This window comes from Camelus ferus, chromosome 2 (genome assembly GCF_009834535.1).
Source record: "Camelus ferus isolate YT-003-E chromosome 2, BCGSAC_Cfer_1.0, whole genome shotgun sequence".
NCBI classification, from domain to species: Eukaryota; Metazoa; Chordata; class Mammalia; order Artiodactyla; family Camelidae; genus Camelus; species Camelus ferus.
In genome coordinates, this window is record NC_045697.1 from 75249894 (window position 1) to 75268741 (window position 18848).

The following is an 18848-nucleotide window of genomic DNA, read 5'->3' on the forward strand; positions in this document are numbered from 1 at the left end:
TGTCAACAAGAGTTTATTTCATGCATACTCTAAAATTAAATCCTTTATCCCACAATTAGCCATAATCATGACAACATACGACTATGATTTACCATAACTAAAATAGACGGCATGGGATTTATTGTTGGCTTATGTTTGAAATAGCAAAGGCAGATTTTTAAATTAAATAATTGCATGCTAACTATTTGGGACACAATTACAACTTTTGTTTTCCGAAGTATCTCCATCTAGTTAGATAGCAAATTGTTAAAATGTCCCTTTTAGTAAAATCTAAGAGACTGCTGTGTGTGTTTAAAATGCACTCTTTGAGAACATAATCACTCTTAGTAGAGAAGAATAAACTGAATTATGAACTCTTTCCTAATGATAGTTTTTTAAAATTATCTTCATTGACAATCTATATGTATTGTTAACTGTGTGTACTGATGTCAGTGATCTCATTTAAATGGCATGATGACTTTATATAAGTCATGAGAATGTAAAATACTTCATTTCTTTTGTTTGCCCAATACCCATATCCCCTTCCTTGGTTAATGCCACCCTGACGTTTTATTTAAGAACTCAGCCTCCCTCACTTACTGCAGCTTGTCAGTCAGGACCCCTTACTTTCTCCTGCCCTCCCTGCATCAAGGAAAGGAAAGCAGGACCCCATCTAGTCCACTCAGACTCTTCCTGGGAATTTGCATCTTGAGTAGAAAGGCCAAAGGATGAAATTTGATTAGAGGTCTTTCATTTAGGCTGCGGTGCCCTAATAACATCCCAAAGGTCTTGTTTGCTAGACCCTGGAGCTCCGTAGGTTCATACTCCTCTGAGGCCCAGTTCTTCCTTTCACTTGATCCTCTCAGCTCTCTCATATCCTCACAACAAATTTCTTTTTGTAAAAAAATTTCATATAGGTCGCTTAAGAATTGATTTCTTCTGCTTACACCTGAAGAAGCCTAACCGCTCTGTGGTTCCCTCCCCTTGCAGAGGAGGGAACTGAGGTGAAGGAACTAGTCCACAGTCACGGCATCTAGACAACACAGCTGAGCTCAGGGCTGCCTGACTCCAAGCTCTGCTTTTCATCCCCAAGTAACATTGCCTCTGTTTTCAGTTTCAGAAGAGTTGAGATGAGAGGATATCTAGGTGGTCACCCAGTCATATTAGATCAGACCAAAAATATAAAATGGATCAAGGAGGAAGCATCCCTTTCTTCACTACAGGTAGTCAGATAGTCACTGTTTATTATGCACCGAAAGGATTCCTTGCACTAAACAAGGAGTGCAAAACCATGACCAATTTTGCAGTGATCTTGGAGGTTCCTGTAATTCCCTTTTTAGTGGTTAATGTCCCGCAGCTGTGCACAATTCCAGAATTACCATGGGCTCAAGTACAGTCCCTACCTGCATTTAAAAACACATTTTTATTTCACACCCATTTAGCAAGGGAGGATACGTGAAGTCCAAAGCAACAAGTGCTAACATGTGTGTAAACAGCACTTTAAAACTCCCATAAAGAGTTACGTTGTAAGTCAGAGTCAAATGCAGGAGGATCAAATTATGCATAGATTGAAAGTAAGAATGGGAGGCAGCACTACAGTGTCTCCAACCCCAAGGACCTGAGTTCCTTTTGTGATTTGGGTACAGCTGACATCTGAGCCCCTGTTTACATCCTTCCCCAGTTGTTACACAGAAGCACAACTGTCTCGTGGTCCCCATGCAGTGACTAAGGGTAGGGTGAGACCGCGGCTGGGCGTGAGGCTGGGCTCAGCAGAATGCAGCCTGCCTGCCCAGACTAGCCTGATTTATTCCACCAAACCTCTGTCTCTCCCTTCTTGCAAGTGACCCAACAAGCCTCCCAAGAAGCAACTTTTCATGGAAGTTTTGTGAGCTCTGGTCTTTTCTAGGTCTGCTTGAAAGCAGTGACCCTGGGGGCCGTGGAAGGGGAATGTGGTCTGAGAGATTGGGTGGGCGGGAAAAGCAAGCAGTGCTCCAGACCACCTACATTGCAACGAAAGTTTTAAAATCGATATCTAGTAAAATCAACAAACTTCTCCCCTAAATTTTGTTTAAAATGCCTTAGAGTAAGGAATATTTATTGTTTGGTGTGCTAGAATGAGCCTGAGCTATAAAGTCAAGCAAGTCTGGGCTTAATTTTGTCCTCTCTGCTTACCAGCTGTGTGACCTTGAGCAAGCAACCTCTCTGTGCCTCAGTTTCCTGGTCTGTAAAATGAAGGCCTCTCAAAACAGCCTGCCTCTCAGGATTATTGGGAGACAACTCTAGGTCTGTGGTTACTCACAGGGCCATGGAAGAAGTCGAATGTGGTCTGAGAGACTGGATAGATTGGACAAGCTATCAAAAAATTGTCTGGCTTACGATAACTACTTAATATTAATCCTTCCTTCCACACAGGCCCAAATTTGCCACAGAACTTCCATTTTTGATCATTGTCCCACTAGAGCATACTGTAAAAATTGTTTGGGAAACATCATTAGAATCTAAGTGTCACCCTGCTAATACTGCCCTCTTTCTTTTCTCTTTAAAAACAGAGTAGTAATTTAGCTCACAGATTTTTTTTTTTTTTGGTTGTGGTGGAATCAGTTAGGGTCCCACCAGTGAGGAACTGATGGCATATTTAAGCGGTGAATTTAAAGAGTATAAAGGGTCTATTTACAGCAGTGCGGGCAAGATTTACAACAGGAATGTCCATTAGTGGGAGCCGCATAGTAATTTAGAATTTTCTAATAACCACATTAAAAAAGTGAAAAGAAACAGGTAAAATTAATCTTAATAATATGCTTAGTTTAACCCAACCTATCCAAAATATTAATATGTAATAAATATAAAAAAGTTATTAGTAAGATATTTTTCCTTTTTTTCATATTAAGTCATTGAAATCTGGTGTATATTTTACATTTACAGCCCATCTCAGTTTAAATAATAAATTCTCAAGTGAAATGTGGTCCTACCAAAATAATAAAGTGGTGTTAAATGGAAAAATGTGTTATACTATTTCTGGCTTTTAAATTTAAATTTAATTAATTCTAACTAAATAAAATTAAAAATTCAAATCATCAGTTTCACTATTATGATAACCACATCATCGAGTGTCAGTAGCTGCATGTGGCTAGTGGCTACCATGTTGGATGGTGCAGGTTTACAGACACAAAAGAGATGGTGCAGTAGTCTGAGGTGAGTAGGGCAGGAAAACATGATCTCTTTTAAGCCTGAAGAGGAGGCAGTGATTGCAGAAACCTGAATAGTGCTGCTCTGTGGAAATAGCCCCCTCTATATATATCTTTGGTTGAGGTACACACCTAACCTAGATGGCCACATACATAGGGAACAAAAGGTGTAACTACCTGGAACCACACTCCTCTAGAAGCATGCTGTTACCCTGACTTTCCAGAAATGGAAGCCCTGATTTGTAACATTTGTTCATTTCCATGGTATAAATTTTGCAGTCATGGCTGATTGAAAACTAACAACATGATGTCACCGAAGGCAGAGTCAGGGGGCTGGGATCTCTTCTGATGACCAAACTCAACTGGGAACCAGAAGCAAGGGTGCCCCTGATACATTCTTGGGACACTTAAAGGTTGGGAAAGGATCAGAAAGGGTAACTGGGAAACATACTCAGTGCTCAAAATAAAGACCTGCCTATCTTTTCCTCTTTTCCTTCTGCACATATAGAAGAAAATGAGGACAGTAAGGAAGCTGAGATCTATAGCACCATCTTTGAAGGTAAGATGTTAAATAAAATAGGCATCAGATTATTTCTTTTTCAGATTAAAAAGTTTCGTTTTCTGTGAGTATAGAATTTATGCAGAGGAAGAATGCCCTTCCAGTACCAATCTATGGTGGACACCACTTGGGGAAAACTGTTAAGACATAACCTCACAAATTCTGAGCACATTTCTTTTTTTTTTGCAATGGGTTAGGAAAAATTTTTGTGAAAGTAATTTTACAGACAATTATTAAAAGGTTACTTTTTTGGTATGAAACAGTGTGTTTATTTATACTAATAATATAATTTTCAGTGTATTGACAAAAATGATGTGCTGCATAGATAAACTATGGCTCCCCATTTTAGGAATCACCCAGGCTTGTACACCTGTATTCTACTGCTGTCTTCACCCTTTTACCCCAGTAATCCTTCCAATCCTTTCTTCTGGTTCCATTCCATTGCAGCAGGAATCCAAGTCTTCACACACTGCACTCCAGGGCTCTGCCCAAACCACCCAGCCTATCATCCCCACCTGATTCTTCCTAAGACGCCACTTTTTATGTCATCCCACTGCTCAAGAACCTTCAGGGCTCTTTTGCCTACAGAAACAAGTCCAAATTCTTGGCCTGGCCTTCAAAGAACTCCATAACTTGAATTTAATCTGCATTTCTAAAGTTTCATCTGAGGACGTGCATGTCGCCAGATCAAGCTCTTACAACCTTCAGAACACAGGCCTAATTTGCCACAGAATTTTCTTGCATACTGACTCCTTATTTTCTCCAGTGCTCCAACACACACACACACAGACACACACACACAGATGCATGTACACACAGGTACACATCAGAATACTACTTTTCTTCATCTGTAAATTTCCAAATCCCACCCAGCAGTGAGGCTCCTTGTTGGTTTCAAGCTTTTTGAAACCTTCATAATCGTTCAGCCTCCATCCTCAGCTCCAAACCCGGAACTCCAGTACAGTTCATTCCCTCACTCATTCTGCCACTCGGATCCTCTAACTTGAGTTGTTTCCATGACCCATCTTGCATCGCTCTCTTTTAGTCTCCATCCTAACATTAAACTCTAAACATGATCCCATGAAGCCAGAAAGGCGACCAGATTTTGAATCCAAATCACGGGCTAAACTTTCCTCAGAGTCCTGAGATGAGCAGCAGGCTGTGAAATGCCAACAGCTTTCACAAACAACTGTAACAAGATTAGCTCTGCTTGCACAAATCTATCCTATTATCGTCAGTGACAAAGAGGGGGCTGGTGTGCCCTAAGCCCTGGAATCACTGGGTTACTTGATGAAAGATTTGATTAAGAAATAGCAGAAATGCTAAAGGTTTGGGTTAAGTGCCAACCTGTAGTTAAGTGTCACACTTTCCCCCTACGTCTTTCTGCATTGGCAAACAACTTTCTGATTGGCACGGGGAATGCAGCTTGGTTCACCTGAGCCCAGTGTCTCTGGTGTGGTCTCTAGAATTGCTGCAGTAACATCCCTCCCCACCTGCTGCCCCTTCTCCACCTCTCAGCCATTAAAGATTTGCCCCGAGGGTTTGCTTTTGAATTCAGGCTATTACTGAAGATCTGGAACAGCGATCCTCAACCTGTGCTCCAAGATATGCTAATGGATGTCAGTGCAGATGGAAGTGTATATTAAAGTAAATTTGGGATATGCTGGCTAGAACAAAGGTAAATTTCTTTACTGCAGGAATTCTCAGAGCCTTTACTAGGCTAATGTGAATTGTGAATTAGTAGTAGGTAGCACTGACACATATTTGAATAGAAAAATCTCCTCCCCACCTCCGCCTAAACTCTGGCCTCAGAACATGAGACCGTATCTCATAGGGTTGCTGCGAACATGGAGCTGAGTTATTGCGTGGAAAGCACTTAGAACAGTGCCTGGCAGAAGATGAAAGCTCTTTGCATGTATTGCTCTCCTTGTCGTAACATAAATGCGTAAATGAGACCTCACCAGGTGTTCCTGTGTCCTCGGAGAAAGAGCGAGTTGTGTGTGAATTGGGGGGGGGGGGGGTCTTCACTGAAAGAAGGATCTTCACTATGAAGATCCCCGGATACTGCCCAGAACCAGTATGGCGCTCTCTTTGAGTCAGAAAACAGTTTAAATGCAGAAAAGTTTATTCTTTTCCATTTTTCCTAAAGCCTGGCTAACCAGGGTTCAATCAAATAACGTGGAGGAATGGTTCAGAGCATAGCCTTCAGAGTCTGGCTTAAATCTTGACTTTTTCACTGGTGCCCATATGCCCATGGGCAAATTGGTTAAAGGAACTATGCCCAAAATTTGTAAAATTTTTAAAATAATATTGATCTCTCTGGGTTGTTGTCAGTAACTCAAGAGAGCAGTTTATGAAGTACTGGTAAAATGATCAATGAATTGGAAGTTCCTAGTAGCTCAGTAATAGACTCACTTCTCTAGTTTATTTGAACTGTGGAAGACTAGCTAGCTTTGCCCATGCAGTCATTGCCACAGTATCTGTAAGGATCAATTTGCCTCACACTAATATTTAGTAAATATATTGGCCCTCGTGTTGCTGTCTGATTGGATTGTTGAATTAGGCCCATGAGGGTAACTCCACGCTGTTAGGACTTGAGGGGGGGATGCCATGCAAGCTGTCAGTGACCACTGCTCTGAGCAGACAAAACAGGCTAATTAGATTTCCCAAGATCCAAAAGCAATCTCTGAAGCAACTCTGGTACTCCTTAATTTTTTAAAACCGATAAACAATTTCTAATATTATAAAGACATTTAGTTCCTAGGTAAAATAAAAAGTAATCACAAGTTCATTGCTTTGAATAGGAAAGTTGTGAATAATATGGAAGTTATTCAGCATCCAGTGGTGGGAAGCTATGGAAAGAATCATTTTAATTTTGGATATTTCACGCAACCCTGCTAACGTTATCTATCCTGTCTGGGCAGGGAGAAAACTGGCAAGCATTGTGAGATGGGGAACTTCTGTGAGTTAATGGACATGTTGCAGCTGACCAACAAAGAAACTTCTTCAGCCAAAATCAAAACAAAGATATTAACTTGGAAGGGGGAAAAAAGCCTGCAGCATCACGGTATCATGCATTGAAACCTTATCTAGTGGTTGAAGTAACTGGGTTTGAAGAACTCAAAGAGCATGTTGTGGTTTATGGAAGTAGCCGGCAGACACTGTATTTAGCAGCCTCTCCACTACTAAGTTCACATACCATCCTCTCCTCTCACCAACTGGTGCCATTTAGCCTTCTTTATCTCTGGATTGCTATCATCTGAAGAGCTCTTAAGGACAAAAGCCAAGCTTTCTGAGCTTCCAGTGAAATGCTCATGCATTGCAAGCTGTTTCCAAAGACCAGTGTGGCCCCCACACATCTGATGATTTGCTTACATTCACTTAAGATAACTTTTCAGAGTTCACTTACACGATTTCGGTCCAGGATTTAAACACATCCATCCCTCTTTCTTCCAGAAAGAAGTCTTCCAAAACAATCACACACACTTACTCACAAATAATCCTCATTACAAGTTCCCAGGTAAAGTTTATAACACCTATAATGGAAAAGAAGCTGAAAAAGAATCTTTTTCTATAACTGAATCATTTTGCTGTACACCCGAAACATTGCAAATCAACATTACTTCAATTTAAAAAAATTGAAGTTTATAATAATTCTGAATTAAATAATTCAAAGAGTAGGTTACCCTGAGTTAAACCAGCTATTGCAGAAACAAAATAATTTGAGGGTTAGAGACCAATTCTCTTTTTCTCTTTTATAATTCAGCGCCATGACTTACTTTGTGTGAAGAACAGGAGAGTCCCCAGGGAAGAATAAGGAGCCTTGCTGAGGAACTTACCAAGTTAACCCTTTCATGGCCACCACTGGCCCCATCCATCCAGCCCCAGCTGCTCCCCTTTCAAGTCCTGCTACTCCTCTGAGGACTGTCTTGCACACCTGACACCAGAGCAAGCACCGCAAGGCTCTTGTCTGACCAGCACATGGGCGCTTAACTGCTCACACAGCTGCAGGGAGACCGTAGGACTTACTCCATCATTCATTTTTCTAGTAAAATATGCTGTTATTCTACCACAGAAAGTTTCTCAAGACTGGTATATTATTTTATTAAAAATGTTGGCCTCATTTGTTATAGATAATATTTTTAATGCCATGAACAGTACTAGTTATATATAAACTGGACTATACCTAAAATACATTCTAAATATATACCTAAAATATTAATTTCCTATAACCCAATTTGTTTCCTTTTTTGTTTCCAGAATGTAATAATATTAAATATTATATTAAGACATTATAGTCCTAATGTCATTTTCTAAGACAATATTTTTGAGAATTAATGAGACAGAAATTAAAATGTATAGTATTTTTGTTAATCTCTTTATTTTTATTTAGCTTATAGACAGTATTGTAAATATGTTGATTAGAGTTCTAAAATTCTTTTTCCCACTTAAACTATTTTATATAAGAATTTATGTTAAAATTAAACTTTATCTCAGAAATTTCACCCATGGCCCACTTACTGACTTTTTTTTCATTTTAGATTAGATAAAAGCCTCAATGGATATTCTATTATTTCTCATGAAAAAGATACACAGAATGAATTCATTTTGCTCTTGCTTATTCACTTTTTGCTGAAGAAATCTTTAAAAAATAAATTCACCAATATGAATTCTCATAACCTATATATAATGTAGGAGGGAAAACAAATCATTCTCATGTGCAGAATGAGGTCACTGAGGAACAGGATTTTATGTATTTAAGTACTGTTTCACCATGAGAAATCCAAAAGAAATTTTAATTTCCTATTTTCACTTATTCAGCCATGTGAATATTTGTCCCAAACTCTTAATTTGTGATATTGAGAGATCCTTAAAGTGGAGGAAAAGTTCTGAAGAATTAAAAACCAAATAAGTCTACTTTGGAAATCTTTCATTTGTGATGAAAATCAAATAGACAAAGTATATTTGTCATTCCAGATCTTCATAGTCACAGACTGTCTTAAATGGTAAGTGTTTGGATACAAATCTGGCCCCACCTAGAATAATTTGTAGATCAGATTTTTAAAATATTCTGATTCAATTTATGGAAGACACAGAATATTCAACTACAAGGAAAAAAGCGTAAACTTAGAGATTTCTTATTTCAAGTGTTCTGATCAGGATTCTATTCTATTTCTAGGAAAGGTAACTGGACACCTCTCATTGTGAGTTTATAGGATTGTAAATTTAATATGCTACCAAGAAAGGATTTTGAATGCAGTTCTGTTGAGCCCAGAGTTCTACAGTAAACTAGGAAATCACGTGGATGTTGAAGTTGACAGGTCTTAGAGGCCACAACTACCCTCACGCTCAAAGACATCAAAGAAAGGGCAACGTCTGGTGATTAACCTCACACGTAAGATTACTGGGCCGATGGAGACAGGTTTTCATAGTCCCTTTGGTGGCCTGTTTTGCTAGCCTAAAAACCAGCGAGGCAAGGAAAAATCGCTGCACAAGACTGGCCCTCTCCTTTCTAAGGCAGTTGTGGCAGAAATACAGCATGTGGGTCTGTTTCCTGCTTCTCCGAAAAGTGTCTGTCTGACGCCTAGTTTAGCCTTTTTCAGTAGGCCAAGATTAACGCTGAGTTAACAATAAATTACATACAATTTTAAAAAGAAATCATTGAGTTGAGATGAAGTGTAGGAGGTTTTCACCATATTAAATATAGATGAATATATTAAACATTCCCTCTAAATTGACACACAATTGCCTTTAGAACTCTCCTAGAGAATTCTATAACACAAAAGAGCCCAATTTACTTTTATGAAATCTCTGACTTTAGAAATTTTTGCCTTAGTCAAAATTCTGGTTTAATCTCTGTGATGCCTGCCCGTTAGTCCTAGTTCTTTCTTCCACGTACAAAGAATAACTGTTTCCATCTGACGAGCTTGATGCAAGAGTGCTTCCTGTATCCTCAGCACCTAGCACAGGCCCTAATAGTGCTACGTCATAGGCTTTCAATAAAAACGTTTATTAAACAATTGAGTGAATGAATGAATAATTACTCCATATCAACACTTAAAATATTGCTTGATATTCTTTCCAGGTTAAAAAGTTTCAGTTGTTTTATTTGTTCATCCTATGAAACAGTTTTCAGATTTTTTTCTTTAATCAGCCAAGTACTACTTGTTTTGGTGGGAACATATAGATCACATTTATGCATATAATGTCAATATGCAAATAGATTCATTTCCTTCTGTAATATATAAGAAACTACCAAGAGTATCAGTAAGATTATCTGGGGCCAATCAGCTATCCAGGCACTCAAGAGACATATTTCTTAAATTCCTTAGAGTTCAGTTCTTCCTTTACCATGCCAATGGAAAAACTTCCTCACAATTTCATCCAAAGAAAGTTATTGGACGACAGGAGCTTAGCAAGTTCATAAACCAAAACATCCATGATAAAGGTCCTGGTAGCTTAAATACTGATTTTTCTTCTCAAAAATTATCAAGACTTAGGTGTATTGAAATAAATATTCAGGTCTGCAATTATGCGTGCATGTGTTATCAGTTCCTCAGGCACTTTTTCGTGGGCGTTATACTTGCCCTTCTCATTTTAAATAGTTCCTTCTTTATCCCTTGTAGGTCTACCAAATTACATCTGACTAAATGTACATATTTTTCAAAAATGGATTGCATCAGAGTGTAATCTTATCCAACTATTGTTTTCTTCTGGAGGAGATAATGGGGAGCATGTGCAGCCACTTAATATCAGGCTCCTGTTTCTAGCATTACAGTCTTAAAGCTGTCGGGACTATTCAAGAACAAGGATGGTCTGGAGATCGTTCGGCATATGAAACACCCTGTTTGTGAACATTTACGCAGGTGAGGCAGGAGAATGCTAAACAACTTGCATAGAGAACTTGAAACATCCAAGCAAAGGATGTGGGTCATTTGTTTCCTTCTCTGTTGTCAAGACATTCTGTTTTTCCACAAAATAAATGAATCATATTTTCTAATCTATTTTGAATGTATTTTCTAGCCCATTCTGTTTCAATCTCACAATGTGGGAGCCCTCCATCTGGCCACAAACAAGTTATTTTGCTTACATTTCTTCTGGAAGAAGAGTACCTAAAGTGTACCCACATTTTTCTGTCAAATTGCTGCAGTCACTTTGGTTATGTAAGGGCAGAAAGGTGTATTTACATCTCTTCCTTTACTCCACTAAAGGCAACCAGTCAATGTTCCTTCCAAAAGCATTCTTTGAAATAGAGGCCAACAAGCAGTTTACAATAAATCTCATTTAACTTAGTAGCTCTAGTCAAAAAAGAATAGTGATTTAATTTTAAAAAAAAATCTTCAATGTATTCTCCTATAAAGGAAGTAGTTCTATACAATATTAATAATACCTTTCACAAGTGTATGTTTAATAAATTTGTTGGCAAATTTTCTCAAAATCAGTCATATACAAATAGCCATAGCTAATCAGAAAAATTGCCCTATGTCTTGTTTAGGGAGGGAAATCTGTTTATTTATGCTAATTACAGGAAGCACCAAATAGTACTTCTTGCTGATGACCATATTAGAAAGCTTATATATGAGGCAGTAAAATCCCAAGTAATCACATAAATGGATCATAGTATAAGAACACGATTTTTCACCTAATAAAAATGACTTCCTGAATACTATGTGAAAAAAACTTTCAGAGGAACAACTGAGGCATTAAAAATGGGGGTCACTGACTTAACCAAGATGCAGTGAAGTAGCTCCTTAGAGTCATCCATTTTACATTTTGTTAGGGAAAAAGGCAGGAATTGGCTTCAGAGAAAGCATACAAATTCTGGAATCAGAAAGACCTGGATTAGTATCCTGACCTCAGAGTTTAGATTTTGTGTCCTTCGGCAAGTTACTTTGCTTTCCACCTACCTTCTAGAGCTGCTGTGGGAATCACAACTGAATTATGTAAATCACCTAGCACAAGGCCTGGCTCACTGTATGTTGCAGGGTTTTAAGAATGCATTAGATGTGACCCTACTTGCTAGAGAAAATCTTTAAAATATGTGTGTGTGTGAACATACATATATATGTATACATTTTTAAGGGGATTTATTTTTCTAATTAAACCTTTATTTCTTTAGTTAGCAAGGATATGGCTATATAAAAAAACAAAAGGCCTACTAAAGATTCTAAGTCTAATTTTTAAATTTTTTCATCTCTTTACTTCAATATCCTGTAGACTACATGTATAACGTAAATTTTAAGTATAAACTGCAGTATTTTAAATTGGTAAGATTTCAACTCTTCAAATAATTCTGATGGAAAGAACTGTGCCTGTGAAAGGAAGGGGAATGTTTTGAAACCTTACTGCTATGAAAATGTTATAATAAACGTGATAATGAAATATGTAACGTGAAAAGAAGTACATAAAGAGGTGATAAGAGCAGACCTATTGGAGAAAAGGAAAGTGTGTAAAGGGTGATAAAATGAAAATACAGACATCAACAGGCCAAACATTTTAAAACAATGCATAGTTTTATAAATATAAAAACCTGCTAAAATTATTGGACTGTAGATTTGCTATATATCTAATAAATTCTTACTTTTAAGAAGAATTGTCTTTGATTGATGGCAAATTTGCTTTTACTGTGGATTTTTCTTTGCTAGTGTTACACAGACTGAAAAACCACAGTTCAGTAATTTTGAAATGATGTTAATGGCTAGAGATTAAATTACAGTGTTTCTGTTTAATTCATCAAAAATGTAGCACTCATTTCGATTAGAATAAAGAATGTCTTTTACAACATTTAGACAAAATGATTATGGGATTTTCAATCTAAGTAAAACTTGCACCATCCATTTTACAGCACTGGACACTAAACTGTTTTAGCACCTGAAAGTTGACTCAGAGTGGAAGCTTCTGTTCAAGAAGACAAAGGGCAGTTTAAATCTGCAGAACTCAACTTGTTATTTGGTAACTTCAATTTCTTTCTGTCCTGGTACACGCTAATCTTTTTTCATCTTACTGTTTTTCCTATTCTGTATGCTCACAGAGGGAGCCTTGTACCATCTTTCCTAAATTGTGACCCTTTGAGATACAGTGCACCCACGTAAGTCATAGAACAAGGAGAACAAAATGACTACGGTCCATTTTCACGTGCCAGACATGATACCAGACTCTTTATACTGTCTCGTAAAATCCTCCTGCTATGCGTATTATCTCCGTTTCACAGATGAGGAGGTTGAAATTTGAATTCAGTCCCTTGTCCACGGCTGTACAGCCAGGTAGTTTAGCTATCACTACCTTCAAAATCTGTGAGCGTTGAGGTAGTAGTTATTCTCAGTTCCACAACTACCTGCACTGTGCTAGCTGCAGCTGGGTGTGAGGTCAGAGATTTGAAGCTTCCTGGGGAGGAAAACCCAGGTACGACTGGTCTGAGATGGACCTCCCTTCACTTTTCTCCGTATCATATGGACAGGGCTCTTCTCTCTCCTGAAAACAAACAAAATACCTACCCTCTGTTTAGAAATATAAAGCCTCAATGAGACCGGGCTTTACAACTGTCCAGCATCATAAATCTGTACAACACACAAAGCTAAGGGATGCCAACGATTGCCAAAAACCATCAGAAGAGGCAAGAAAGAACCCTTCCCTCAAGCCTTCAAAGGGAGACTGTTTCTGCCAACACCTTGATTTCAGGCTTCTCCCCTCCAGACTTGTGAGAGAGTAAACTGTTGTTTTAAGCCACCCAATCTGGCAAACTTTGTTTTAAAGCAGCCCTAGGAAATTAACAGAGATCTTGGTAACCCTAAAGGCTTTCCTTTTCTAAGAATTTTCTAAATAAATAACTCCTATATTGACGATATTCATACTTTCAGGACTAAATTAAGGAAATAGCTTTTTTGAGGCAACAGAGCTGGGGTTTAAATCAACTGGTACTGATTGTTGTGAAGATTAAATAAATATTTAAATTTCTTGGCCCCAAATCTGGGAGGTATTTCTTGCTAGGTAAGAAACAATACATTCTCTTTCTTTTTCTTCCCTCTTATCCCAGATTATCTGCAGGTTTTAAGGTCCTGGAGGGCGGAGATCATGGCATGCCACTTCTCACACCATAATGTACAGTATGCTGTATTTACAAAAGAATGGACTGCTATTTTTTTTAAACTAAAGGAATGAAAAGTCCTCTGTTTTCCATAAGGAAAGGCATACAACAGTGCATTACAGATATTTTCTTGAATAATTAGGAAAAATAAACATTTTGAATTCACAACAGAGAAAAATCATTGTCCTTTGGAAAGTGGAAGCCTTATCATTACTTCATTGCCTCCACTTGACTACTGCAGACCTCAGCCCTGGAGAACCCTCTGGTCTTTGTGGACAAGAAATACACTCACCCAATCAAAGACAAGCAGGAAGTGAAATGTTACCCACCATGAAAATCTTACTCTGCACCTAATTTTTTGCACTTGGTACATAATGACTTTTCCATCTTCCTTCAAAGAAAAAAAATCTTCGATTTCAAAACCATGTGTTGGAAGGGGAAAAAAAAAAAATCTGTCCTAAATTATATCATTCTGAACTAGCTACAAGACATTGTTTCTTCACAACGCCTGATTCCACAGCGCACAGATACCCAAACAAATTGTTCAAATCTTTTAAGTCCACATTTTTGTCTTCTGGAACTCTGAGCATCACTGTGTGGCAGTATCGTTAGAAGACCTACTGGTTCTCCCTGCCTTTTACTTGCTTTTTCCATAAGCAGAAGCTGGATCTAATTTCCAAATGAAAGACCTCTTCACCAAAAATTTATTTTTATGAAGGAATGGCTTTACAGTGTTTGCCATTTGGGTTCTTTTATTTGGCTTTTTTATTCTCTTCAAAATGTGAATGGAAAATGTTTATCTGCTGGAGGGCTTCACATGCTTCTGCTTTGCTGGCTCCATGGTTTCTACTGCCAAAAAGGAAAAGAAGAGAAAAAAAAAGAAAGAAAAAGGAAGAGAAAACCACTAGTTGTTGAACAAATGTTGAGTCGAAAGCAAATTTGGCATCCCCAAAAATGGTATAAAAAATTAAAAATCAGTCTCCTTCTAATATTCTAACTTCTCGACCTGGGGTTCTGGGTCTACTCCCTGTTAAACTAGTTACCCTAGTATAGTGATTAAAATTCCAGGTTCTGTAATAACATAGATGTGTTTGAATTTCAACTGTGCCACTTACAAGATTACTATGTAATCTTGGACAAATCATTTGACTTTTCTCAGCTTTTGCTTCCTTCCCTGTAAAATGGGGATAATACCCATCTCTTGGCACCACTGTGAGGATTAAATTAGATAACATAAATAAAATGTTTAGTATAGTGGCAGATAAGTCATCATATTCCATAAATGATTAATAATAAATAATTCATGGCACCGACTGCAGGATTATGGAGAGATCGAAAAGTGAGATCTTTCCTAGCTCAAGTCCACTAAAAACTTGTTACTTCACAAGTGGTGAACAAGGTGGAGGGTGGTCAGTTCCTTCTGAGCGTGCTGAGGGAGGATTTGTTTCCCGTCTATTCCGGTCATTGTTGGCAGTCTTTAGTGGTCCTTGGCTTGTCAGTTTCTGCCTTCCTCTTCCCATGGTGTTCTCTGTGTGTGTCTGCTTTCCTGATGGAAACTTGAAGGGGAACTAGCTACTGGCTGGCTGAGTCTTTCTCCCCTATACCTGGGTCAGAAGAAGGATCTGTGAAGGACCTCTGTGGAACTCCACCAGAGATCCCTCAGGCTTCATTCTACCCAGGCATAGTTCACCATCACTCCAGTCCTAACAGACGTGCTCCTGTTCCCAGTGTGCCCTTGGCCAACTGGAAAGGCCCAACTCAGAGAGCAACCCCACCAGCCTTCATCATCATTGAGCCAACAGCTGTAAGAGACTCAAGGCTCGGTGGCACTGCCCTAAAATTCTGCCTTGGCAGAGTTCTGACTTAGATGCAAATGCATTCAGTGATAACTCCACAGACAGTAGCTTGGCCCTTTTTTGTCTTCTCAGCCAAGCATATACACCAAATGCCTGAACCAGTAGTTTCCTTTCCTAGTGGGGCGGAGGGGTGGTTACCATGGCAACAACAAATCACCAGTAGGGCACAACTAACCTGTTTCAGGCTAGGTCCATCTTCATCACATCCCCTGGGAACTTATTAAGATGCAAAATATTAGGCTCCACCCCAGACCTGCTAAATCAGAATTTGCTTTCTAGTAAGATCCCCAGGAAATCTGTATGCACATTATAACTTGAGAAGCCTGCTCTAAGAAGTTGTATAAGTGTTGCATTCCAAACTGAACTGTGAGATGGGGGTAAAAACACATAGGGATGGAATTCATATTCCCTTTTGTTTTACTTATTTCTTTTCTTATGAGGGATGGTTAAAACTAGAATGGATGAAGCAACACAGTTCAGCAGAACTCATATTCGTAATACTTTGTGGACTGAGAGAGAGAAAGAGAGCAAGAATCTATAAAATAGAGTGCAAGAGAGAGAACAATTTAAATTAAACCCACCCTTCCAAACTGTATAACCAGAGTGAGTGAGGGATCAGGTGTATGAATATGCTACTGAATTACTCAGTCTCAAAGTGCTTCTCACATTGTGATACCGTGGTGTGACTGTGATTCAGGTGTTTAGAGATATGCATTTCTCATCTACTAACTACTGCATCTAATGCTCAGGCAGATCACAATTCTAGTGATGCTTTCCAGTAGTGCAGAAAAAATGGACTGTATTGGTTATTATTGATTGGATTCACAATGATATCTTCGTAAGAAACGTTCAAGGGTGATTTAGACTTAAGTCCCAATTCAGAATCTATCAACATCTATTCTATGATTAACCACAAATCATCTGCAGTTGCCAAAATATTCTGCTAAAGTTTTAAATTTTTTCTCACTATGTAATTCTATAATTTAATAAAATTATAGAAGATGTGGTATACAAAATAACTGCCTAAAGCTCACACATGTTATAGTAGGCAGGATAATGTCCCCCAGTGATGTCCACATTATACTCCCTGGAACTTGGGAATATATTACTTCACATGACAAAGAGACTTCACAGATATTAAAGATTTGGGGATGGGAAGATTATTCTGGAATACCTGGGCAGGCCCAATCCAGTTACTTAGGTCTTAAAACTGGGGAATTTCCCAGAGAGATGCAATGTGAAATGATTCAAAAGTCTGTTTCTAGCTTTGAAGATACAAGAAGGGGGTTCAATGAGCTAAGGAATATAGGAAACCTCTAGAAACTGGGAAAGTCCAGGAAATAGGTTCTCTCCTGAAGCTCTTGAAAGGAACTCAGGCCTGTGGACACCAGTGTTGAACTTCTGACACATAGATCTGTAAAATAATTCATTTGTGTTGCTTTAAGCCACCAAGTTTGTGGTAATTTGTTATGGCAGCATGAGAAAATAGAAAAATTTTTAAATGTGAAACAGTAGCAAGACCTAGAAGATCTGTTTCTCCCTTCTTGATACCTTTAACACAGTTCTCCCAAAATATATGGAGATATTCTGATGATGCTCTAACACCACTGCATTCTTTCTTATATGGTATTTGATGTGTACCATTCTCTTAATTCACCTTGACATCTCTTGAAACCCATCTGCATTGTTATTCTGAACTTGGAATCAGAGGTAGAAGCTGTTTTCAAGTATTTTTGTAAGTGGGAAGATAAAATTTTTATTTTATATTGTATTTTGGTTTTAGTTTCCAATGGACTCATACACTCTCCATTAGACAAATTACATTATGATCATACAATTATCAGTAGAGTTTCACTCATTATGCTACATGAGTTAACAAGAAGTTTTTCAATCTCATTTAATAAATGCTTTTGTTTCTAAAGCAGTGAGTTCCCAAATCTGGCAGCTTACAAGAATCTCTGGAAAAGCTCCTGAGGGAAGACTATGGTCTCCTGTTTTAAAACAGCGTAACAATACAGAAAGTGTAATCATAGTGCCAATGGAAGTTTAAAATAAAATAACTTCTAAGTAAAACCCAGTCATAGCTTCCAAGACCAATTCCAACACTTAAGAAAATGTTGGAAATAAAACCTAAAGAGCTAAGAAGGCAGTTGTAGCTAATGAGTGAGAAGGTAAATGTCCAAATGTCGGAAAAAAAATTAAAGGGCTGGAAGGTAATGGTTTGAGGGCTCACATTAAAATAACTTTGAAAAAAAAGCAGTTTTTTTTCTGTGTTATTAATGATAATCATGCTTGAATATATAATTTTGGTAATGTGGGTAGGGTGTGACAGCATGATTCAGAAGGAAGAATTCCAACATCTCAACGACAATTTCAAAGCAGTGCATTTTTCTATATACCTAACTAAACCCAAGGGAGGGAGGTCCTCCCTGGTCTCAGCTCCTCTTACCATGTCTAGCAGCACCTGGTTGTGGGAAAAAGTATACCTTTGGCAAACAATCTTTTCGTAACCAAGGTTTGTTTGTCTGGGTCGAATTTCTAGGATCTGGTTGAAATCTTTAGTGACTCCAAGATCATGTTAAATGCACGGTATTTGTCAAGTGTTAAGTTCTATGTGATTCATATGATGGCTGAATTGAGTGCAGGTGGTTTCCCCTTTTCCTTTGACTCTCTGTCACCCCCTCCCCTACACTCACATGCCATACCTCCCATTTGACTTAAGTGAAAGAAGTAAAAAGGCAGGTGACAGTCTCTGGTTTATGTCCTGTTTCTGTAGAAAGCAAATCAAATGAAAATTAAGGAAACATGGAGCCTATTAAATTGAAATCTTTTGGCAAAAAAATATTGTCCTCAAATTTTGATTGGGAAGTACAGCATTTTGAGAGTAAATTGAAATGAAATGTAAACGTTCCTCGGTTGTAAGTAAAATGCAGCTATTTTGGAGAAAGTGAAGGGAAATAATAAGGAGTGTTAATGTGACAAATACGTCAAACATTGATGGACTGAAAACTTTTCAAAGGGACAGTGTTTTAGATGTTACAAAGAAAAGGAATTCTTTAAAAGAGAACTTCATTTCAAATTTTCAGAGCTAATGGATGAAAGAAATGTGTGCATATATCATGAAAGAGCAACTCTCATAGTAATTTTTCTTTTCTGGGTTAGTGATTTTTTTTTCCCCAATAGAA

General features: G+C 38.1%; 1 protein-coding gene and 1 long non-coding RNA gene across 2 annotated transcripts in view; one reads left to right on the top strand and one right to left on the bottom strand.

Moving 5' to 3' along the window:
* LOC116657820 overlaps positions 1–3701 on the top strand; it is a 38797-nt gene extending 35096 nt beyond the window's left edge. Inside the window, exon 5 of the long non-coding RNA XR_004312949.1 lies at positions 3673–3701. This is a non-coding gene — a long non-coding RNA (uncharacterized LOC116657820). The remainder of the gene's footprint in view (positions 1–3672) is intronic.
* Positions 1–18848, bottom strand: part of DKK2 (dickkopf WNT signaling pathway inhibitor 2) — a 101816-nt gene that overhangs the window by 56297 nt on the left and 26671 nt on the right. The window lies entirely within an intron of this gene.